A 26,000-nucleotide genomic window follows, 5' to 3' on the forward strand; every position below is an offset into this window, starting at 1 on the left:
AAAGTACCAACTTTGACATTAACATGGTAACATGGTATCCACAAGCATCTAAGTTTTCAATGCTAATCAAGTTATTAAGCCACGTTGCTATGATATACACTAAAACATAGTGTGTTTAGCATATGCAAATGGAGTTACAAATTATGCATAGATTTAGCAACCAAAAAGCTTTCTAGAATTAGATGAAAACAAGGGACTACTTAACTGGTCTACCTATCTCGGTCTTTCACATGATTATGTTTACTTAAGAAGCCTAGTAATAATATGTCCACATAAACCCCTTTAGGGTCACATGATACATTTCCATTTATCCTCCTAAACAAAACCCAAAGTAGTACACATGTATAAATACCTCCCACTTTCCATGAGAAACTTAAATCTCTTTTGCTTCTTTCTCTTGAGGAGATATCTCAACAACCATTTATTGACAACACCTGCCTGCAACAAACATGAGTTAGTAATGGTCGTGGATTCCAGCAAGGCAATCCATATGAGCAAACCTGGATGATAATTGAGGTTGGTTGTAGATACTTGCAAAATGTAACATTATGGCTAGTTTTAACTAGATAATATTGTATGGATGCAAGCAACAAACCTACCTCCTACTCCTATTGTGGCATTCCACATTTGGATTCTTGATGTAACTTGCTCTTATTGATTAAATATTGGTTGTAATATAGGTTACCATGTTTCTTTGATTATGATAAGATGGAGGCACCATTTCTTTGGCAAGTGTTATGACTATGATCCTCATTACATAAAATGGTTAATTTCCTTGAAAAAGTTTAATTAATAGTTAAAAATAATATTAGTCAAGGTTATCGACTTAATATGTTATGCATTTTCTCATGTATTGCTTCGTGTTAACACACATTGATGGGATGGTGCTCTAGTAGCCACTCCCTGTAATTTCTAATTATACTAACTCAACTTTCATGACTTATAATTGGTAACCTAGCACCCAAATCTCTTGTTGTTGGAATATGGGGAACCTTTGCCCCTCTCCCCTTCAATCTTTATTCAGGGACTGCTTTGCTGCATCAATTTATATAAGACCATTATGGATATTAATATGGTTGCTATTATTCAACGTAACCTAAATTCAGAAAAACTACAATCATTACAGCTAGATACCATACTATGGCATTGTCTAGTCCTAGCAATGCAATCAACAAGATAAAAGCCCTTGCTGATACTCTTGATACAATGATTAGGGAGGATGAATGAAACCTAAGTCTTTGAAAGGAGACATCTAAGGGCATCATCAAGATTTTATTCTCCCATGCAAATATGACATTTCAAAAAGAGAACCCAAAACTGAAAAGGACTGTGGAGGTGGCTACCCCTTCCCCCAACTTGGTAAAATAAAGCTCTTTTGCCTTCCAAATACTCTAACATAGATTCTTAATTCCTCATCACCACTTGCAAAACCCCATTGCAAAACCCCCAAGTGGGTCAATGGCCAAGAGCAAGGTTTGTATATGGATGCTTTCATCCCCCCTACCCCAATTTGGTAAAAAATAAAGCTCTTTTACCTTTCAAATAATCTAACATAGATGTCGAATTCCTCAACACCACTTGCGAAACCCCCAAGTGGGTCAATGGCCAAGAGTGAGGTTCGTATATGGATGCTTTCAATCCCCCCCCCCCCCCCAAATTGCTTGAGATCTATCTTCAAGCATGGTGTTATGGAGTTGTTACCCTCACAACTCCAATTCCTATTGAATTGTGGTTGATGTTGCTTAGGGAGGAGGACATTGCTAAAGTAGAAAAAGAGTTCTCTACTCTTACCCAAGAAGGGGTACCATCCTTGTCATGTACTACCATACTTAATGGGTCGCTTGGCATGTTTGTGTTTGAGCATAACAAATGCAACTCTCCTTATGGCATCTGCATATCTACCAAATTTACTTAATGGGTCACTTGGCATGTTTGTGTTTGAGCATAACAAATGCAACTCTCCTTATGACATTTGCATATCTGCCAATTTTACTAAGCCAAATGATAATAAGCATGATGCCAAATTCTTATATGGCATGTTCAACTACTTACACACTAAGGCCATTTCCACCCCAAAAATTTTGGGAATCAATCCATTACTATTTCTGCACAGGCTTCTAGCAATTCACATAATGTTGTAAGAAGTCTTAGCGGAAAGGTGCCCTCCTTGATGATTGCAATTCTATAGCTAAAAAGCTTCTTTTTGAATGATTACTGCATGTAGCAAATGTCTAGTTGCATGGAAGAAAGGGAATTCTATCACTTAGATCATCCTCTAGGATGGTACGCATCACTTTTTGTAATGGCCTCTTAGAAAAGGTATTTGCTTCCAAGAATTCTTCTTTTTGATTGGACAAGCCTTGTCTCTTGATATCTTTGATAATATAAAAATAGACTTGAGGTTTTTTCTTTCATTGAGGACCTCTTTATATAAGCATGCTTCCACCTTTACTAGCACAACAATAGTTTGTAATTGCCATATTTATAATCCATATTACTACTTTCCTAATTGTTTACATGTCAACACAACTAATATCAATATTGTGGCTAATCCTCATTTACATGCTCTTATCAAAAAGGGACTAAATCACATCCCTTCTAGAAAATATAATGTTCATGATGATCATCTCTTCATTGATGGATGGATTTATTTGCTTCTTGAACCTGCTTGGTCTTGATAAGCATCTGAGTGTTATATATCCAGTAAATTTTAGCTTATTTTGGATGAACATGAACCCCTCGAAATATACGAGCCTTGTGAAAAATCCCTAAGGTAGCTTGTTGAAGATCTATACATTTCTGGAATTGATAAATCACTAAAGACCTTCCATTCTTTTGCAAAAACTTTATTTCTTCATTTGCAAAAGATAGATTCAACTAGGAAGACTTTGAAGAATGTCAAACTTCCCCCACAAATATTATTGCAATGATATATGATAAACTTAATTCTTTCAATGTCTTTCCCAAACTTTAAACTTCCTTTTCTCATGGGGACATTTTAGGCATATAAGCAGGATTTTAGATGGCTAACAAATGCCTCTTGTAGTTTCTATTCGAAGTATACCTCTCTACTCATGAGCATCCTTAACTATTGTAAGGAATCCTTTAAAGAATTATGTGCAAGCTTTAACCAAAAACTTGCCTTGATTTCGAGATATCATATCCAATCATTTTGGGTTGCCGAATTCGAACATAAGGTATTCATGAATTTACCAAATCATACCTTTAGTATTTTCTCAGCTAATAGTAAGAAATGTCACAAGAATATACATCATGAAGGAGAATATGAGCTCATCCCTACTATTAATCAAATCATCCACATGGCTTTCCATCATAAAAGGGCAAAAGCTATTTCTTTTAAAAATAGAAATGTGAAATGGAGCTATAGCCAAAACTCCCAACACACATCCTTCACTAAGGAGTGTTGTGAACAAATTAATGAATGGGTTATTCACAACACATACATTACTCTTATTGGTATAATTGAAAAACAAAAGAAAGGGATACCCATGGGGTTCACCTATTCTCTCCCCCCCCCCAAATGGTGTAAGATAAAAGAAAGTGATACCCCCATGGGGTTCACCTGTTCCCCCCATGGTGCAACTTATATCTTGTGTATTACAAGTATCAATTTTGTTGCCACCTTGTCGACAACCAAATATATAATATCCTTAAGCATTTTTCACATGCTTTTAGGTATTATGATGACGTTCTTCTTGTCAACATACCCAATCCAACAATTTTTTAAATCCTTGTTTAGCATGTACAAAGGCACCCCGCTTGAATTTGACTTCAATGATGACGAAATCTTCTTCTTTGATATAATGCATTTCATCTCATATTCTACATGCTTCCTTAATATGGAAATCACATGTGAGAAAGGGTTTACAATAATAAGATCTTTTGACAAAAAAGGAGCTCTACCCTTCACTTGCAATATGTACATCCACCATGCAAGTAATCGACCCTCTATTGGTCGCATAAAATAATCATTTCACAAATAGACCCTATTATCTATTCCAACAACCATGTGGATTTCGCTTGTGCTAGTATCCTTCTTTTAATTAAAAGGTCTACACATAATGGATTCACAACTTCTCGACTCTCGGCATTAGTTTTGGGAGAATTGGAAAAAGAATATCCATTGACCAAGCTGAACAAGTAAGAACTCATATCCATGCTTTGCTGATTGATGAGTGTCGTGGGACCATGTCATAGAATGTGGGTGGTCCCAAAGCTTCACCCACCTTGGCAACGTCCCTATGCATGGGAATAGTGAGGGGTTCTACATGTTGCCAAAATGAGGACCTCTCAAGAGATCGCAAAACTTGTAGTGGCTATGGAATGTATTGTACTACTTAATATAAATGTTTGTCACCCTCTTTATTCCTTATCAAACTGCCCCAACATGTCTTGGCTCCTTGCAAATCCTTCTTACATATTGTACTCATCTCAAACCCAGAACTTGAGTCCAAGTTGTCGAGTGCCTCATTTTCATTGCATAAGGCTAGAAATACCTAATAGAACTATTCTATTTATAGCTATTTATTGGGGCAAAAAAGATATATGACCTCATCACCCTCTAATCCCTAATATTGGGCCAAAAAAGAAATATGACCTCAGCACCATCTAGTCCCTAATATTAGGCCAAAAAGGAAATGTGACCTCGTCACCCTATAGTCCTTGATATTGGGCCAAAACATAAATAAGACCTCATCACCTAATACAAGTATATTACTTCTAGCTATTTATTGGGCCCAAAAAGAAATATGGCCTCATCAACCTCTAGTCCTCAATATTTTTTACTTGGAGTGGGTGTGTGTAGATTTCCCATAACTCTATTTCAATAGTATAGCTCCACTTAAGGCTAAAGAATAATGAAGACCACATCTAATATCACATCTAGCTTATTCATACATGTATATAGAATAGAGAGCAACTATTTTAGCAACTTATGAAGTATAAGGCTTTAAATATGATGGCCTAATTCATGCTTCATAAAGAGCTTATTACCCTACAAGCAAATAATAGATTATTATCTTGTAAGCAAATAATGGCAGTAACATGGCAATATCTTTCAAATTTTTTGTAAGAGTCACATTATAGTCCCCTAGTATTACATAGTAGTTTTTATCTAGTATTATAGGCTCTATAAATAGGCACTATAATCACCATAAACTTGCATGATCCGAGTACATCCCACTCTTTACTTAAAGATGTATGCACCATTATAATGTATATGCACCTATCACTAGGCCACTACTTGCAACATTATCAATTAAATCCATTCAAGGTTATATAAGGGACTTACCACTTAGACAAGACCAAGGGATATGCTAAGATAAAACAAAGGTAGGTTCACTTGAGTTGCACAAATCCTAAAATTGTTGTAGCCCATGGCCATGGATTCAAATAAAAGGTATGCTTGTTTGAGGATGGGTTGTTTTCTTATTGACACCTATGATATGGGCATATTTCTTTAGTTCTTAGTAATAATCAACCTATTCAATTGGCAAATAATAGATGCAACTCTTGCTCTTCATGCAACTACATTGATTTGAAATGATAACTTGTTAATAATGATATGCCTATGGCATTGTTGTATAATGATACATTTTATTCTATGAACATGCTAAGTTTAACATGATTCATTACTCCTTATCTAATGTCTAATGTCTATTCTCTACTTCTACTATGCAATAAGTATGATAGCGTAGCTAAAGGCCACACAAAATGATTTTTAAATGTGAATAATTAGTCTTACTTGCAATAAAATATAAACCCTAAGTTGTATTAATTTTATCAGCTTTCTTGAAATATCAAATAATCAATATAAATTCAAATATTTTAATATTTTTATGTGATTGATCAAATTTAACAATTATATTTGTACAAATATTTGATATTAAAGTAAAAAGTTAAATTTCATTCTACCCATTAGCCAAAGGCTTATTGCTAGCACACATATGCACACAAAATGATTCCAAAAGTGGATAATAAGTCATATTTGAAATAAAATCTACATTCTAAGCTGTATTAATTTGCTCAACTTTCTTTAAAAAAACAAATGTTTAGAATAAACCCAATCATTTTAGTTATGTGCTTTATCAAATTTAACTCGCACATTCATAGAAATATCTGGCATTAAAGTAAAAGATAAATTTTCATTCTACCCATTTTCAAAGTAGAATGAATATGCAAATGGTTGAGTTGTGCATCACATGTTTGATTGAATTTTGTTTCTTTTTTATCATATTATCTCAATGTGTCTCTATTTGACTTAAAAATTAATGTTGGGTTGCTAAAACCTTAGCTACTCCAATACCTCGTCTTTACAAGCTTCGAGATTGAGAGGAGTGAACCTAAATGACCTACCAAAAACAATAGCATTCCAATGTTTCCATAAGTTTTTAATAGTCTAGGAAAGAAAGACTCCATGTTTAGGGTGGTTTTCAAAGCATTAATGAGTTTAGTTGAAATGCTAAGTCACATTTCCTTAAGCACTGATGTGTATACTCCCTATGTTAATACAATCTCGTCATTAAAAAATTCTTAGCTACTTAGGATTATGATTTCATCCTTGAAATTAAATCCCGGGATACTTTAACATTCAAATTTTTGACAGGATCATGTCAAATTTTTGACATATTTACCTAGCACAATCACCCTCTCCTTTTTTGCATAAGCATTTTCACATATAATGTACTATATAAAAAGGCAAAGGTGATTGTCACATGTGATATATCATAAATTATGTTCTCAAAAAAGTATAGATAAGTATTTGCTTTATTCTAAATATATACTTTACTAAATTAAGTTTTGGTTAAAGGTTGCTTAAGTGTTAGCTATTCAAGACTATGCCTTTATTATGCTCAAAATTGTTAATCGTGAAGACATTTCACCATTCAAACTTATGACATAACTCACATGGAGCAACTTCATTATATTTTCTTTCCTTGTAAAACAAGGTTTAACCTAGGTGGATAATGTCATAAAGAATGTTCTAAGTAAATGTGTCATAATGAATTTTGCAAAAGTGGACATTTATATTATATTAAATTATTGGTTAATCTCTTCATGCTAAACAATGTTGTTTTTATAGTGTTATGCAATTCCAATCCTAAACCAATAGTTTAATTATAGCCCATGTGAAAAGCTATAGTAAAGTATTAATTCGAATTCTATTCTAATTTCTAAGTCAATAGTTTTGTTATAGCCCATATGCAAAGCTATCAAGCTTTATTGAAAGTAAAATTACACAATACCTTTCTATATAGAATATAAAGTACTTGTATGAATATTGTCCACGAATATCAATCTTACATCGAATAATGTTCATACAAGATGTATCAACTTGTTTAATTGATTTATCATAAATGGTACCAATGAACACAAGTTTCCTCTTCTATGGGGTCAGTTGTACGATTCTCAAATTAAACAAATCTCAAATTCCAAATAATGCAACTTATAAATCTCAAGCTTTAGACTTGCTTTTTCAAAGGGTGATTTATAAACATTAACCATCTTATAGAAATTCTTATTTTTAGACTCTTAAATTGCATGCTAATTGGCTAGAGTAGCCGATGTATTCACGTATATCAAGTTGCATATTCAAAATTCAAGTACATAGCTTTTTAAAAAGATCAAAAAATTCAACCAACTAATTTGATGACGTGTAGACAAATCTAGTCAATTTTTTTAATATGATAATAGTTGTATGGCAAGTATTCGTATTTATAAATAGTACTATTATCCTTTTCATTATTTGTGTTGGATTTGACAAAGCTTATCCATTCTTTATTTTGAAGCACATGTAAGTAAGGTAATATGCTTTAATTTTAATAGAATTCAAAAATTTAGCAAAAGTGGGTAACTAGATGAGGTACGACTTAGTATGACTAAATAGCTCAAACATTTAGGTTTAAATAATAGTTTTAAATTAATGGTTTATCTTAGATATGCATAAGAATCAAGTTTGAATAATCAAATAATTAGAAAAAAGTTAAGTTGATTGTCCATTTGTTTATTCAGATTAAGGTTTAGATTATTTAAAGTATTTCAAAGCTCTCATTTAAGTTAAATGAATTTTAACTTATTTATTCATCTTGCTTATGCATAATTGCCAAGTGTGAATATTTAAATAATTAAGGACATGTTAAAGTTCTCACATATTTCACTATTCAACTTACACTTTAGTCGAATTATATAATTAAAAAGTTTTAATTATATCTAAATAGTTTTAACTAATTATTCACCTTGGCTATGCATAAGAGATGACTCTTTAAATAAAATTTTATTAAATAGCTAACTAATTATTATATTATTTATCTAATGAAAAAAATATTGAGATATTTAAAAATATATCAAATTATTTTATAGTAAACTTATATAGTTTTTACATAGATTATGGTATACTACAATTCACCCATGTTAAATAGTCTCTTTATCCAACTCTTAACCATGGCCATGGATAATACTAATACATAAATAGTTATATAATTCAAAAGTCTTAGATTGTCAGGATTCAATATTTATAAAAAGTAACAATTCTTCATTCTCCTTTATAGTAATGAAAGTTATACTAAATGTTGTTGCAAGGATGTTATGTATTATGACCATGTTCTTTAATTCATATATTTAATTGTTCACTTAAGTATTTTGAATTTTAATAATTTATCATGACTATATATATAAGTCAAATGCAAATAATTAAATAATAAAAAATGAATAAATTAATCATAACTCTAATTAATCACCTTAACCTTTAATGTAGTTAGATGGTTTAAAATTTATTTTTGATTAAATAGTTGTTAAAGTTAATGATTTGACTTAGGTAGTGTGAATGACTATATATATATATATATATATATATATATATGGAAACTCAAACAAAGAAGTCTAGAATCAAGAGCCAAGACAAAGACATGAAGTCTAGATATATATATATATATATATATATATATATATATAAGTTATAAAGTTGGTTATTTGTTGTGCCAAGGCATTACTTGAATATTTGATAGATCATCAAATTATATTACATAATATATATAACACTAGTTATATTCTATTATTGTAGAGTTCAAATGTATTTTATATATATATATATATATATATAGGTTATACACAATGGTTATGTATAAGAGCCATGCATAAATGAGTAAATAGTTATAAAGAACTCTATATTTATTTACTTGAATCTTTTTTACAATATAATTATCCCTGTTAGTAATCGTAATATAATTTTTATATAAAAATTATTGATTTATATGATATCAATGTAAATTTATGAATATAAAGTTTAAGAGAGAAAGTTAGATTTAAAAATTAGGAATTTGGGGCATACATATTAGTCATCATGGCAACTTTCATAAATTTATAGAGAAGTTTTTTAAAAAAACTATAATCTTTTTTCATTTTAAGATCAAAATTTAATAAAAATAATCACAAAGTATATTATGTTGTGTATGTGTGGTGTGTTGATTGCATGAATACCATGCATGATGTATAATGGAGAGTTATCACAAAATTTTTCACAAATATTGAAAGACCAAGATTGGCCCTCTCTTATCTATTATGTACAACTGTCCTAACGCATAGGCTTCAAGTCTTAATACTAATTCAAAAACTTGAGGTACTAGAGAAGAATCATGCTTAAAAGATGCGAGTGGGTTTCATTGAATGCTTCTCCAACGGCTTTGCAATTGTTATTCACATGTCTTACCTATCATAGAATTACATCAATAAATTAAACATTTCCTTTTCACACTTCTTTGTGCCCTATATTTGACTTGGTCAAACTAATAGTTTAACAAGCATTTCAAAGACATCTATGTAAGAGGGATTCACACAAACCTCTTTTCTTTTGGTTTGTATGTGGCTATAGTGTAGCCTACATCATGGTATTTCTCCTATCATTATTTGATGCTATTGGAGATGGTCATACCATTAAATGGCATCTTCTTTTGAGGGTGTCACTTTGACCTATGCCTTTGGAAGTAAGTGGGGGATCTCTTCCATATAGTGCTCTAAAGGGACAAACTATCTTGAACAACGGTTCTATATGCATGGAGAAAATGTGGCAAGATGATATTCCAACTTTGCATCATGGGATTGACATACATTGCAATCACTTGCTTGATTGCCCAATTTAAGCGTTTTGTCACATTTGTTTGTGGATAATGAGATAGCGAAACATACCTTTGCTCCAATGGTGGATTTCTATTAATAGATTGCTTTGGCCATGGGATTTTGTAATCCTTAATTTTTGGAAAAGTAACCTCTTCCATAGAAATCTCCTTCTCTTGATAGCGCAACTCATTTTTTTGTTGACAGTAGTGTCCCTCATGATTAGTGATGCACCAAAATATTAATTTGTGGATATATTAATTCAACTCAATTTTTTGTTGACAATAGTGTTCCTTGCGATTAGTGATACACAAAAATACTGAGCTATCTTGAGAGAATTAATGAAACATGAAAGCAATATGAGAAAATGTGTATTGTAGTACCCACAAGCAATTTGAGGACCTTGCCTACTCCCAAATGGCCAAATAGAGGATGTTTGTGATGGTGAGTAAACTATGTATACATATTGTAATTGCTTAGGAATGTAGAGCCTCAAGTTCGCTTTAAGCATAATATAGAAGGTTGTCTTGTAGTTGATATTGTCATTAATGAGGGTGAGGTTTTGGTTGTCATAGTTGTCCAAGAATGTGAGTCATTGCACGTTTTGGACCTAAAGGCTAGCTAATTGTCATCATGTAGTGGGATTGTTGCTAATTCTACATGTTCTACTTTTGGAAGGCCTCATGGACGGCTTTGGGAAAGAGTGTTAGCCACTATTTGTTGTCGCTTTGTAATTTTTGAATGTGAGATTTTATTCTTGCAATGATGCTTCCAATACATGCCTTTATGCTATTTTACTTCAACAAAATCCAAAAGGACAGTGGCAACCCATTTGCTACATTAATAGAAGCTTTATGAAGGTTGAAGAAATTATTCAGTAATCAAGAAAGAATGTTTGAAAATAAGGTGGCCTTTTTCAAAATTACATCCGTACCTTCATGGATCTCAAGTCACAATAGAAACATCTTAGAAGTACCTTCTTCATCCCCATTAATTGGTAGTCAAGGAACTATAAGGGAGATGTATCCTTACAACAAAAAGAACAAAAATTGCAAGCTCATAGTCATCTCAAGTAGTCCACACTAGTGTAGGATCCTTCAAACATCATACAATAGCATTGCCACAAGCTCATGAGATCATTAACTTTGAGAATGTTACCTATATTTTGGCAAGAGAGATGGTTGGTTGACTCTATAGTGACACATAATCTAGCAACCATGTGATACTTTCGCATTTCAATGAGAGACTACATGTTGCATTTGTCTTTGTCCAAGGTGAGGGATAGTGTGAGCATATCTGCTTCCATTAAACTCTACAATGAGTCAATGAGCATTGTAACTCTAACAACACACCAACTTATAGTGTAAAATTCAAGGTCTGATTTCCCTTTCCTCATACAATAGCACATAGATCCTCCATTTTAAGCATACAACTAGCTAAGACTTGCCTCTCTCACTAGAGGATTGCAAAGTTTCCTGCACATTGGATATCATAGCCTTTGTCTTGGTTTAGGAGGAGCTCTTACTAGGCTCAATTGCACACATTATTTCTTGACAACCTAGCTTTCTAAATTATCCTTACTAAACGTGATTGTGGGATCCCATTAAACAAACAAGACATCTATAGTTGGAAATTGTTATGTAGGCCTATTGCAATTGATATGACTACTTCCATTACATCACTTTGACTTTGAGTGTGATTGTGAGGTACCCAATATACTTGATTACGAGTGTAAGCCCACTTGTAGTGTGTGAACATCCATGGGCCATGGGCATGGCCAAGGGAGGTTACATGACATGGGAATGCAATTAATTGCCCTACAAACCACCCTTATGTTAAGAGAAATTGTGGGTAGCATGCATCCTTTTTACTATGTACTAATTTCTTCACAACAACAATAATTATGAAATTGACTTACCAAGCAAAATTTTATTTTTATATGCAAGCATATTTTTATTTTGCATGGTCATTACATGATATATTCTATTAGAAGTTAGTGGACTTCCAACAATGTATACATAACAAGCTAGGATTGAGACCCATTAATTATGTTGTTATGAATTAAGACATGCTTATCACTAAGTTATGAATTCAAGTTTCATTATGTATGTTTATCATGAAGTAGAATAATGGTAGATGTTAAGTATTGATCCACCTCATGAAATTTAAATGTAGACTTGATGTATTGATCCACTTCATGAAATTAAAGTGTAGACTATACAATGTTATTTTAGACAAAAAGTATCTACAAGTGTCATCTCACTTTCGATTGTAACAACGATATCCTACATGCTTCCAAATAACATAATTATCAAGGACCATTATTTTGGTCTTGGATTTTGAGTGAGTGCAACTACACAATGTATATGAATGTGTGTTGTGCCCCCCCCCCCCCCCCCCCACACACACATGCACACGCACGCACACACACACGCATACACACACACACACGCATGCACATGCACACACACGCACGCGCGCACGCGCGCACACACACACACACACACACAGAGAACAAGTAATTGCATCCTCATCCAGGGAGGGAGAGAGAGATAGTCCAAGTATGCATATCATCACTACTCTTAAAAGGTTTACAACCGTCCCAAGTATGCCTAAGAGTTACTCTCAAAAGGTTTGCAACCTTCATAGTCTACTTATCAAAGGGGCTTGTATCACCCGAAAAGGCTACCTTGAGAGACAAGTTGTTCATAAAGACAAATCTCTCTAGCTAATTGCAATTGGTATACCAAAGGGGTTTGACTAGAACGCATCCAAAAAAAAGGATTCATGGTGTCTTTTGTATAGCGAGCAAAGTGGCGAGATGGGAATTCTCTTGGCCATTGTTGGTATATTACTCACAAAACTAAGTACAATGTACTATAAATTTTCCACCGCCATGGCTAAAACCTAAATATCTCAAAATTGCACTTTGAAAAGTAGAGCTAAAGTAGGAACTATCAATGCAAGTAGGAAATGATCAAATTTAGTTACATTCTCTATGTAGTCACAATATACCACACAATCTTATGGCTATCACTCTCAAGGTAGTGTTTTTAGCAAAGCATGTAAGTATAGTTGAGGATCTCTAGTGATTGATAAGGTGAGGGCAAAACACCAGAGGCTGTCGGCAGAAAAGGCTAAGTGTGGGTACCACAAACATGATGGACATCCAGAGGCTATAGCAGAGGCCTCACAAAGTGTACAGATGCTGTAGTACAAGGATAACTGAGGAGTTTACAAGTTTATGTCAGAGGCATTAGGGCTAGGAAATACACAGCTTAAAAAGTCTATCTGAATAGAAGGACTGATGAGGTTTGTCCTTCTCCTAGTGGTCTTCTTGTTCTTCTTCCTTTTCTCCGTTTTCTTCTTCTTCTTCAACTGCAACTAGATAGGCCTTTTGGGACCTCTTTCTAGCATGGCAAAACTTCTCGGTGTGTCCGGTCCTTCTGCAGAAATCACAGAAGAGCTGATCCTTCTTGCCTTTGTACATGTTGCCAACATATAATGCATGCTCATCTCTAGAGATTCTTAGTTCTTCCTTAGTTTTTAGCTTCTTTTCCTCCTCTAACAATGATGCCTGGATATCAACAAGTTCAGGGTTTGGCATATTAATTAGAGTTGTTGATACATTATTATATTCAGGAGGCAAACTCTTAAGTAGAACACCGATGCAAACATCTTCTTCCATTTTAATGTTGATTCCTGCAAGTTGGGTTAGAAGTCCTTCCATGTAATTTAGATGTGTGGCAAGTGATGTGCTGGACTTCATTTCAAGCCTAAAAAACTCAATCAGGAGACCATACTTTGATGAAGACTGTGTACCGAACAAAGTGTCAAGTCTCTTCCATGTATCCTGTGAAGTCTCATAATTATCCACATGGTGGATATAGCTGTCGTCTAGCTCCAGTTTGATAATGGCCTGAGCCTTATCATCGTTCTTTTGCCAAGTGATAGCAAGATCCGCATCACGAGGCTTCTTTTCTTTTCCAGTGGTAATGGCCCAAAGGCCCTTCTTCATCAGGATCAGTTTGATGCGGGTCTACCAGGTATGAAACTTGACTCCTTTAACGGGCAGTTGGAGATTCTTTGCCCATGTTCGACTTGAGAGACCAGCAGCAAATCAACTTCAGACTTATCAAATTTAAGCAGCATAAGAGTTGGTTAAGATGTGTCAAGAGACACAAGTGTTTAGATCACTAAAAATGAGTGTCAATAGACACTATGTTTCTTCCCTGAGTCTTTCAAACCTGCAAAAATCCTTCAAGTTCTTTCAAATCCAGATCTTTCCCTTCTTGATTTGATGCTAGGACCTTCAGGTTTGAGTGGCACTAGGTTGTTCAAGTGGCAGAAGAGAGAAAATGACGAGATTTTTAAGCTTGATGAAGTTTGGCTATGGCTGTCCTGTCAAAACAGGGACCAAGGACTGGTAAATGAGCTCCCACGAGCTCCACAGGTCAAATCTGCTCAAACCCTTTGAGATAGAGGACCCTCACTAATGGGTCTAACTCCCCCTAAGAGCGTTTGTACTCATTTTGCCTGAGTTGAGAGATCTAAGCCTTCAAAGTGGTCGCTATCAAAACTGCACCTAGATTTGGAAAAATACAAATGATGGGCATGGTGTGCATCAATCTCCTTGACTTTTGTGTCAAGAAGTTGTGCCTTGACCTGAAGAACAACTCTTAAGAAGAAAGCTCGAAGAGATATGGCATGGTTGATGAGATATGGTTGCTTCAACAAAGGTAGGTAGGTGTTGTCCACAGACACAGTTATAGTAGCAACTCTGAAAAGAGGCAATGCTGAAGCTATAGTTGCCCAATCTCAATGATTGAGGGGAGGAGCTCTAGAAGTAGAGAAACACTTCTCCAGAAGGAAGTTCAAAGAGATTTGGCTTTTGGAGAGAGATATGAAAGCTTCAAGCTGATAGGGTGTTGCTAGCTATGGCTGCCATGGAAGCTTCATTGAAGGTAGGAATGCAAATGAAGTTGGAGATAGGGTCCATTACTCAAACTAAGCTAAGGAGAGATGGAAAGAAGCTTAGAGGAGTGAAAGGAGAGTTGGGCGATGCTCAACTGAGCTCTGATACCATGTGAAATACACGGGATCTAGAGCATGGCAGATGCGGAAGCTATGGAGGTTCCAAGATTGAGACTTGGACTCATAAACACAATCTTGTGTATTGACAGTGACATGACACTTTACTGGAAAGAAAAGAGTACGATCCTTGCATTAGAAAAAAAGTGCAAGTACAATGCTTTATAGGAAATGAGTGGTGGTACTTTCTCTTACTGTGCATATGGGATTCTGGTCCTTAGCCCTCACTGCTTCTCACAAAGGGACTGAAGGAGGTGTGATTGCAAATATCTCAACAATTCCAACAATACAAATTCTCTAGTGTAGTTGTTGAGTATCATGTAAAAGGGGTAGTCATGCAAGTTTGTACTAAAGATTAAGATGTTAAATTTGAAGGCAAATTTATCATACCCTCATTTAGAAGGATGAAATGTACAAGGAATGATCTTAGAAGGCTTCAAAATAAATATGCAATCTAGTTACACAAGCTTCCCTAGATAACAATTCTTACCCAGGATTCAAAACCACATAAACAATAATATGGAGTGCATGAAAATCTTTGAGAAAAAGGTATGATGTAACATAGAGGGCATATGCATAGGAGACTCACTGTCAAAAGTTATATTGAACAGCTTCATAATCTATCAAAGAGTTCAAGAAGGCCCTTTTAGATGACGAACTTAACTATGAAGAGAGCATGCATTAGGATGCAATAATGGAAGTGTTCCTAGATTAGGCTCTTATTATAAAAAACAACTCATCAGTGTCTCTCACAATGTTTAGGAATGTACTTTCAACACACAAACTAAGATTCACATGCTCAAAGTTTTAAGCATGGAAAATGCAAATGAAGTTGAATAAATAATTCACTAGATTTATACATTTAACATGAGCCCACACCCCTCCTGTGATGCACCTGCACTCGTTATGCGCTCAACATGGCACAAAAAGGTAACATAATATGTGAGCTCAAGGTATACTCTTGTATTATTCAATCCAAAAAACGGGACAACATAGACACATCCCAGGACTACACCCTCGTGACGCCGCACATAAGAGGGTTCACCACTAGGTATAAGGAATCACACGTAGTGTGGAAACAAGGCAGGGCTTTGATTCACTACTACTCCCTATATAGGTGTTTCCGGTGATAACGGCATGGTATAGCTACAAAGCCCTTACACGCACCCCCGCTTACTGGATGGCTGTCCTCAACAATCTAAGTGTAGTGCTTTATTTGACTCATCTGGGGTCTTAACATAGCTTTTCCTATCAAGCTAGTCAGTGTCTGCTGGTCTATGTGACCGCGAGGTCTTAACACAATCTATTATATCAGACTGGTCAGTGTCTGCCGCATTAGGACTTGGGGGTCTTAACACAGCCTTTTCTAGCAAGCTAGTCAGTGTCTGCCCATCTAGACTTGTTTGAGGGCTTTGTTGGATATATTGATGTTGGGGTTACTATGCGGGTCCACCCTTGACTCAATTACATTTGAGGAGCGAAGGCATATTTGGGTCTATGATTGAGAACCACTTTGTTTGTTTGGAGAGGCTCAAGGGTCATCGGAAGGAGTAGTGGGGTTCTCCTCGAGCCAAAGGGCGAAGGCGTCTTTGCCGCGTTCACGAGCCTTCGCTTCTGAGATCCAAGTGGACGCTCGCGCCACTTGGTGAGGTATTCGGGGAATCCTCTTTGTTCCCCATGTTAGAGAAATGCTTCTACTTCGAAGGGACCGTTGGAATGGAGCATTGGTACGCACGGTCCCCATTGGTTGTCGGGATAGAACCTGCACAGAAGACGAGCATGAAAAGCATTATGAACACATACACTATCTGGTAGGTCGAGTTTGTAGGTGACTTCATTCAACACTTGAGTGATTCGGTAGGGTCCATAGTAGCAGTGATTGAACTTGGGAGTCATGTTCTTGGGAAGTGACATATTCTTAGAGCTGACTAGGACCATGTCTCCTTTGGAGAATAGTACGGCCTTTCTCTTTTTGTTGGCTTGCTCAGTCATAGTGATTTTGCTTTGTTCTAGGCTCTTCTTGGCTGCTGCATTTCGATCTCTCCATTTCTTCAGGAACTCCTCTGCATCTTGATCTTCTGCTTTGGCCGCTCCGGATGCTAAGGCCAGTGGGGTAATGACTTATTTGCATGTGGCTAATTCAAAGGGGGTGTACCCCTTTGTCGAGTGGATGGAGCTGTTGTAGTGGAATTCCAAGACATCAAGATACAAGGCCCAATATTTCTGGTCCACTCGGGCATAGCTTCAGAGATAGTCTTCAATGCCTTGGTTGACTCATTTTCCATATATTGCTCATGAATCTTCCATCTCTATCTGATACGATCGCCAGTGGTAAGCCATGGAGTTTGCATACATGTGTGAAGAAGAGGCATGCTACCTTGCTTGGAGAAATAGTCCACCACTACAAAGATGATTGTGTACCCATGGGACTTGGGCAATTCCACAATGAAATCCATGCTAATGACATCCCATGGGCGGTTTGGTACAGGTAATGGCTATAGTAATCTTGTTAGCTTTGAGCGTGGTGCTTTGACCAGTTGGCAAGTGGGGCAGGTTTTGATATAGTCGATGACTTCTTCCTTCATATTGGGCCAAAAGAACTGCTTTCTAAGGGCCTCCAAGGTTTTTCTTTGCCCTTTGTGTCCTCCAAGTTTGCCATCATGTATCTCATGGAGGATGAGTTTCTCCAACTCCAAATTGTTGGGGATATACAATCTCTTGCCTAAAAATAGGATACCCTCCTCAAGGGTGTACATTCCATGCAGGGTCTTCTCTGTTTCCACATCTTGGATTATTTTGTGCATCTCTTGGTCCTATTCTAAGGCCTCCTTGACTAATTCCATGAAATTGCTGCTGACCACATTGACAGCTTTCAGGTCAACTTTCTGGCTCAAGGCATCTACTATTTTGTTGGTGGAGCCGGGCTTGTGTTTTATCTCCAGGTCGAATTCTACTAGTAGGAAGTCTAGCCAGCGAGCTTGCTTTGCCGATAATTTGGGTTGTGATTGGAAGTATTTGATGGAGATATTGTCGATGAAGACTATTGTGTGCTTGTCTTAAACATAGTGCTTCCATTTCCTGAGGCAGTGGATGATTGCCATCTTTCTCATGTGTACTCCACCTTGTTTTAGCATCTGTAAATTTCTTGGACTCATAAGCTATGGGGTGGCCTTCTTGCACCAGTATACCTCCTATGCCATAATCGAATGCATATGTAGATATTTCAAAGGGCTTGGTAAAATTCGGCACCTTCAAGATGGGAGTTTGACTCATGCATTTCTTTATCTGCTCAAAAGCTTCCTGTTGCACATTCCCCCATGTAAAAGAGTGATCTTCTTTGGTGAGGTGGGAGAGGGGGGACTGTGATGAAGTTGTAATCCTTGATGAACCTTCAACAAAATAATGTAAAGCCGAGGAACTCCCGCACTTCTCTTACAGTTTTCAGTACATGCCATCTTTGGACAACTTCCACTTTCTTAGGATCCACTTTGATACCATCTGCTCCTACGATAAATCCTAAGAATTCCAACTCTTTCACTGCAAACTCACATTTTTAGGTTTGGCATATAACTGATGTTGCCGCAGTTTCTCAAAAAATGTTGCTTGTGCTCCTCTAAGGTTTTGCTATAGACTAGGAGATCATCAATGTAGATAATTACAAAGATATCTATCTGGGCCTGAAGACTCCATCCATGAGGCTGCAAAATGCGCCTGGCCCATTACTTAGGCCGAATCCTAATACTAACCACTCAAAACTACCATAGTGGGTGCGAAAGGCTGTTTTAGGGATATCCTCTTCTGCTATGCGGATCTAATGGTAATCACTAAGGTCTATGCGGCTAAAGTACTTGGCCTCGTGTAATCTATCTAAGAGGTCTTCCACCAAGGGCATCGAGTATTTTTTTTAAATGGTGATTTTGTTAAGAGCCCTATAGTCTACATAGAGTCTAAGTCCCCCATCCTTCTTCTTGACAAATAATACTGGGGCACCAAAGGGGGATTTATTGGGGTGGATGAAACCTTGTTCCTCTAATTCATGCAGTTCCTTCTTCAATTCCATTAGTTCGGTGTGGTTCATGCGCTAGGGTGCTCGAGCCGGTGGGGCGAATCCTGGAATCAATTCAATCTTATGATCCACATCCCGTTTGGGTGGTAGACCCTTGGGTAGCTCTACTAGCATTACATCTTTGAATTCTTTGAGTATCTTTGCCACTTCTATGTTATTGCTTTGGTGCTTGGGCTTTTTTCCATCTTCTTCCCCAATTGGCAAGATCATATATAAGTAGACCATATCTCCTTGTTTGATTGATTTCTCTACCTGCTTGGCACTACACATCATGATGCGTGGCCTGATAACGGTCCCTTGGATTGGTGCTGCCTGGGTTGGGCCTCTTGGTTGGGTTGCATTTCGCTTCACTGTTTATGAAACTCCTAGCTTATTCTTCTTCATTTGCACTTTGATTGGGGTCCTGCCAAGCAATTGCATTCTTTCATAGGGTACTCTGACACCTTTTTCTTGTATATCTAGCATCATCTCATTTACTCCTTTCTTGAACATCATAATGACATATTTGTCATAGAATTCCAAGCTTAAGATCACTTCAAAATCATCCATGGGGATTACTAAGAAGTTGAGTTTTGCTTTCCACTTTCCAGCTTCTACTTGTAATGCAAGGACTTGTTTCACTTCCTTGGCTTCTCCTTGTGCGAATGTTATTGTTAATCCTTTTGGGGCCTTAGATAGTTTCAATCCATGTTTTGCTGCGCACTCTGGTGTAATGAAGTCGTGCGTGGCCCCTGTGTCCACCATGATGGGTTGTTTTCCTTTGCTCACTCTACCTTTGATGTATAGGTGGTGGACTGCTGCTACTCTGGCCGCCATGCATTGGGGTTGGGCACTAATTGTCCCCATCCTTGGGTGGCCCATGCTTTCATCACTTCCGCTTGGGATTTCTTGGATACACAGGGGTTGTGGTTCTTCTCCTCCATATGCGCTAGTGGCATTCACCCTCGACCCACTTGAAAGGTTCGACTCGAGAGCTATGGTAGGAGAGCAAGAGCAAGAAAGGGAGAGACTAGAAATGGAAACTCCAACGGTCACAATGTGTGACCGGGCCTTCCTTGATTCAAATTGTCACTAAAAGAATAAAGAATAAAGTGACGTTGACGGGCGCCCGCTTCTAACAGTGTGCAATGGCGGTGACTGTTAGTGTAGTAATACACGGGCGGCTAGGCAGAGACGCCTTTACCCCCAAAAACCTCCCACTTAAAGGCGAATCTGCCCCAATGAGGAGTGAAAAGAAAAAGAAAAAAGACAATACAACATGTACACATATACAACAGGATGAGGGAAGACGTCATCTCATCCCACGTCCATCAACCTCCTGAGGAAGGCAAAGCGCTCTGTAGAGAGGCTTTTCGTGAGCAAATCTACAGGATTCTGGTCAGTCGAGATCTTGACAAGATCAACAGAATTGCCCTCAACGACCCCACGTATGAAGTGATACCTCACCTCAATGTGTTTCGTCTTCGCATGGAAGACTGCAGACTCTTGGCTAACTGAATAGCACTCATAGAATCCAAATGCAGTGTAGGGATAGCATCAATACCAAGGTTAGGAACTAAACCACCTAACCAAATGGCCTCCTTGCAAGCCTCACTGGCTGCAGCAAACTCGACCTCTGTAGTAGAAAGGGCTGTGCATTTCTGCACCCTGGACATCCAAGAAACAGCACCTCCAGCATAGGTGAATACATAGCCGGAAGTGGACTTCCTACTATCTGCATATCCTGTATAATCAGAGTCAGTATACCCCACGACTCATGTATCCTGGTTGCCATAGCATATGCACATATCTACAGTGCCATTCAGGTACCTCATGATACCCTTCACGACACCCCAATGCTTCTTGCCAGGTGTAGCCATATAGCATGCCACAGCACCAACTGCAAAGGCAATATCTAGACGAGTGGCTATCATGGCATACATAAGACTGCCCACTGCGGATCCATAGGGAATCTTGGCCATCTCGGCCCTCTACTCATCTATTTGCGGACAATCAACCTGTGATACCTTCACATAAGAAGGCAATGGACAGCCGATAGACTTTACGTCCTGCATGCGGAAGCGTTCAAGGACTTTATGAATGTACTCCTTCTGTGACAAGTAGAGGAGTCACTGATGTCTGTCGTGTCTAATGCGCATACTAAGTATGTGAGCGGCCTGTCCTAGATCTTTCATCTCAAAGATCTTCTTGAGCTGAGCCTTAAGAGCATCTAGCTCATCATGAGCTTTCCCTGTTATCAGTATATCATCCACATAGAGTACCAAAATCAATAAAAAACCATCATGGGCTTTCTTCGTGTAAAGACACAGATCCATAGCACTCCAGCTGTAGCCCTGTGAACTGCATAAAGGCATCAAACTTATGATACCACTCCCTAGGTGCCTGTTTTAAGCCATAAAGACTTTTCTTCAATTTGCACACTAGGTGTTGCCTGCCAGGTTCTGCAAAGCCCTTACGCTGCTCCATATAAATCTCATCATGCAAGTCCCCATGTAAGAAAGCCATCTTGACATCCATCTGGTATAAATCCAAGTCAAGTTGAGCAACCAAAGCCAAGACTAAGCACAGGGTGGTCATCTTAACCACAGGAGAAAGAGACCTCGTCAAAATCCACACCATGCTCCTGCTTAAAACCCTTTACTACCAATCTAGCCTTGTATGCTAGCTTGGGGTGTCTAGGGGTACTTTTTAGCTTGTACATCCACTTACATGGCAAAGCCTTCTTGCCCATAGGCAAGGAAACCAAATCCCAAGTGTCATTCTTATGCAGGGAGTCTATCTCAGACTGCATAGCCCTCTCCCAGGAGTGACTGTCACCCCTGTGCATAGCCTCATCATAGGTTAAAGGCTCTCCTGCATCTGTAACCAAGACATAATGCATCAAGGGCTGAAATCTATCAGGTGGACGTCTGTCTCTAGTAGACCATCTCATGGCAGGCTCTGTTGCCTGCCCAACTGCCTGTCCAACACCCTGACCATGAGCATCTGCTATAGCTGTAGGCAGTCCAACTGGCTATGCAGGAGCTCTCGGCTCCTCCTAAAATATGACCCTGCAGATCTCAACAACTCTCTCAGACTGCCTATGCATTTTGTCTTCATGGTCATGACTGCGGATGACTTTCCGTGCGCCTGCGGATCCCAGAGACAGTAATCCATCTCGCCTACATCCCCATAACCAAGGAAAATGCATTTGACACTCTTGGGATCCAGCTTACTTCTCTTGTCCCTGGGCACATGGCAAAATGCCTCACATCCAAAGACACGGAGATGCGCATAAGAGGGAGGTTTTCCAGTCCATACCTCCTCTGCAACCTAGAAATCCAAACCACTAGAGGGTGATCTGTTTATGACATACACAGCTGTACTAACTGCCTCATCCCAAAAGCTCTGTGGTAGGCCTGCATGGCTAAGCATACTGTGTACACGCTCCTGGATGGTTCTATTCATCTGCTCAGCCAAACCATTCGGGGGGGTGCAGGGAGCGGTCAACTGACACTTAATACCCCTCTCATCACATAACTGCTCAAAAGCACGTGAGACATACTCACCCCCATTATTTGTCCTTAGGCATTTTAGCCTATACCCAGACTGGTTCTCAACCAATGCAAGCCATCTCTGAAGCACAGCCAAGACATCAGATTTCAGCATAATGGAATAAGCCCAAACTTTCCGTGAAAAATCATCTATGAACGTAATAAAATACTTTGCACCACCCATAGACTAATAAGGCATGGGCCCACAGACATCCGAATGTACCAATGCTAAGGGCTCACTTATGCGTGGCCTACCAGACTTGTTATGTGTAGACCTAGTCTACTTGCCATAAAGACAATGCTCATATGAATCAAAACATGCATGATCAAGGGGCGGTAAGTACTGCAAACCAGAAAGCATTTTCATTCCCTTCAAAGACATATGGCCCAAACGGGCATGCCAAAGAGATACATGTGGGATAGAACCCACATACAAAACATGATCAAGGGAAGAAGCTGATACAATCAAGGGGTAGAGACTGCCAGCCTTGGCACCTCTCGCAATCACAAGTCTGCCGAGTGATCTTCCATGCAGAGTCTCCAAAACATACATGATATCCTGTGTCATCAAGCTGTCCAGCTGACATGAGACTGCGTGTCAAAGCAGGTAAGTACATGACGTACATCCTGCATAACAAAACTACTGCCAGAAGGAAACTGCAGCCTAACATCACCAATGCCCACAATATCAAGAGAGCTGTCATCACCCAAGCGCACAAAACCCGAAACAGTACGGTATGAATGAAACCACTCTCGGCAAGGTGTCACATGAAAGGACACACCTGAGTCCAAGAGCCAACACTATGCATACATAGAGTGTATCTCTGTCATCTGCAAAGCACTAGAAGAAGCTGCTAGGATATAATCATCATCATCAACATTCTTAGGTTGCATAACATTAATCTCTTCAATTTTAACACTGGACTTTGCAGGTACTATGCTGCGATCAAAAGACTTATCCTACACTTTGTCTTTCCCCTTATCTTTGCGCCTTTCATTGCGCAATTCATGGCATTGTGGCCTAATATGGACGTTTTTCCCACAATGGTGACAAGTAACATCTACATTCCTGCCACGGGATTTGCTACATGACTTCCCACGAGACTTGGACCGAGATTTCTGAGAATCCCGTCCACGGCCACTACCACTACCATGCTTTCCATATCCATCATTCCTGCCTCTAACTGTCATAGCATGAGACACACAAGAGGCATCCAAATTCTTACGGTTAACCTCTTCCTGCAGAAGAGCACTCTCAACATCAGATAATTTCAAGGTAGCAGTAGAGGCACATAATGCAGTGCGGAATACATCCCATGACTCATTAAGAGTACCAAGCAAGAAAAGAGGAGTGACATCCTTTGCAAAAGTGATGTCTTGCGAAGTCAAGTTCTTAAGTATAGCATGGAACTGGCTCAAGTGAGCAAACATAGTCACATTCTCCTTCATGCGGCGCAGATCCATAAAACAGCCAATACATCTGACTCGCTGGAATTTTCTTGTCATAGAGATTTTTAATCTTTTCCCACAACTGCCATGCACTCTGTTCTTCCTCAAAGACATTATAGTGAACCTCTTCTGTGAGAGACAATACAATAATGGACTTCTATAACTCATCAAGCTCAAGCCATTCCTCATCTGGCATAGTTGTAGGTGGATGCCCGCTTAACCTCAAAGGTTTGATATGCGATTTATGTACCAATACCTACCAAATATGGCTCTTCCAATAAGATTAATTCGTACCATCAAGCTTAGTGATGTTGAAAATAGCATGATCAGTGGATGAACTCGCCATAATGCAGGCTGGAAGATTGTAGACAGTTCAAAACTGCTTGCTGTTTACTGCAGAAAATGGCCAAAAAATCACCAAAATCGAGGAAAAATGGCGAAGAAAGTGGAAACAAAGGTGCTGCCCACCAAGTACTAGTGAAAGTACATCATTTCAATGTGTTTCAGAATGAAAAATCCATGTCAATCCATACATATATACTTGCTGTAATAAATTTCAGATTTCAGTAAAAGAGAGCTAACAGTGCCAAAATCGGATCCCAAGGCAATCAAATACTGCCAAGACTAAAGCCGGCATCATGCGGGCATAGCATAAGCATATGACAATCGATAAGCATGAATCCAATACCCAAGTATGTCATACAAACATCTGCCAGTGAGTAGGCACACTCCCAAGGCAACGGGGCAAAGTTTTACTGCCACTATCAAAACTTGACACAAGTAGGTGTCAGTTCACAAAGATATGGATCCAAAACTGAGACTTAGCTCATAAGCATACAGTGAACCAAGACATATGATGTATCATCCCAAAAGGTAAGAAGTCCCAAAGTCTCAAGTGTCTATAATAATTGCTCAATAGCATGTAACAGCTCAATGCATAAAAGTACCACTTGCTCAATGTCTGATAAGTGTTTAAGAATGCTCCCACTAGCAAAAAGCTGTATATACAAGCTCAAGAGCTCAAGCCAAGGCAAGACACAGTGCCAATGACATAAGTCCAAGACAATACATCAATAGTACATCCCGAACATGTAGGCGATAGAGCATCCGTATGTAGCATCCATAAGCATGTAAGACATCAAGTACATCCCAAGATACAACTCTGGCAAGCCAATAAATAGCTCAAGTAAGCTCCGAAAATCCAAGGTCAAGCCGGGCTCCAGTAGCAATAGGCTCCAAACAATGTAACTAGCATGTAGTAATGGCATAGGCTAAGCATGTCAAGACCCGTCAGACATAAGCAACATACATGCCATAAGTACATCCAAGACGGAGCATCCAAATGCTTTGCAAAGTGAGCTCAAGCTCAACCAATGATCCCGGATCAAAACCAAGGTCTATGTCGAGCCCCAAGTGTCAATACATCACCATATATGTCCGAAACATAGCCCGAAAAGCATAGGCATAAGTATACATGAGTAAAATGACTTCAGCCCAACTGTGTACAGCGGTGATTTACTGTTCAAAACTGAGAATTTCAGCACCAAAATCAGCTCCAAATGGTTGCCAAACAATAGACATACATTCCCCTAACATCCGGGCATCAAACGAGACCAACCGAGCATCAAATGATAATGCCAAACAAGCTTGAATGAATCTATTAGGTTGTCTAGTAGCCCTAGACGACCTCCTAACCCAATGATCATTATTTGCTGGCTTTTGAGACATCAAAT

This window comes from Lygodium microphyllum, chromosome 13, assembly GCF_053477565.2.
Source record: "Lygodium microphyllum isolate KBCC chromosome 13, Lygodium_microphyllum_v1.1.10, whole genome shotgun sequence".
NCBI lineage: Eukaryota > Viridiplantae > Streptophyta > Polypodiopsida > Schizaeales > Lygodiaceae > Lygodium > Lygodium microphyllum.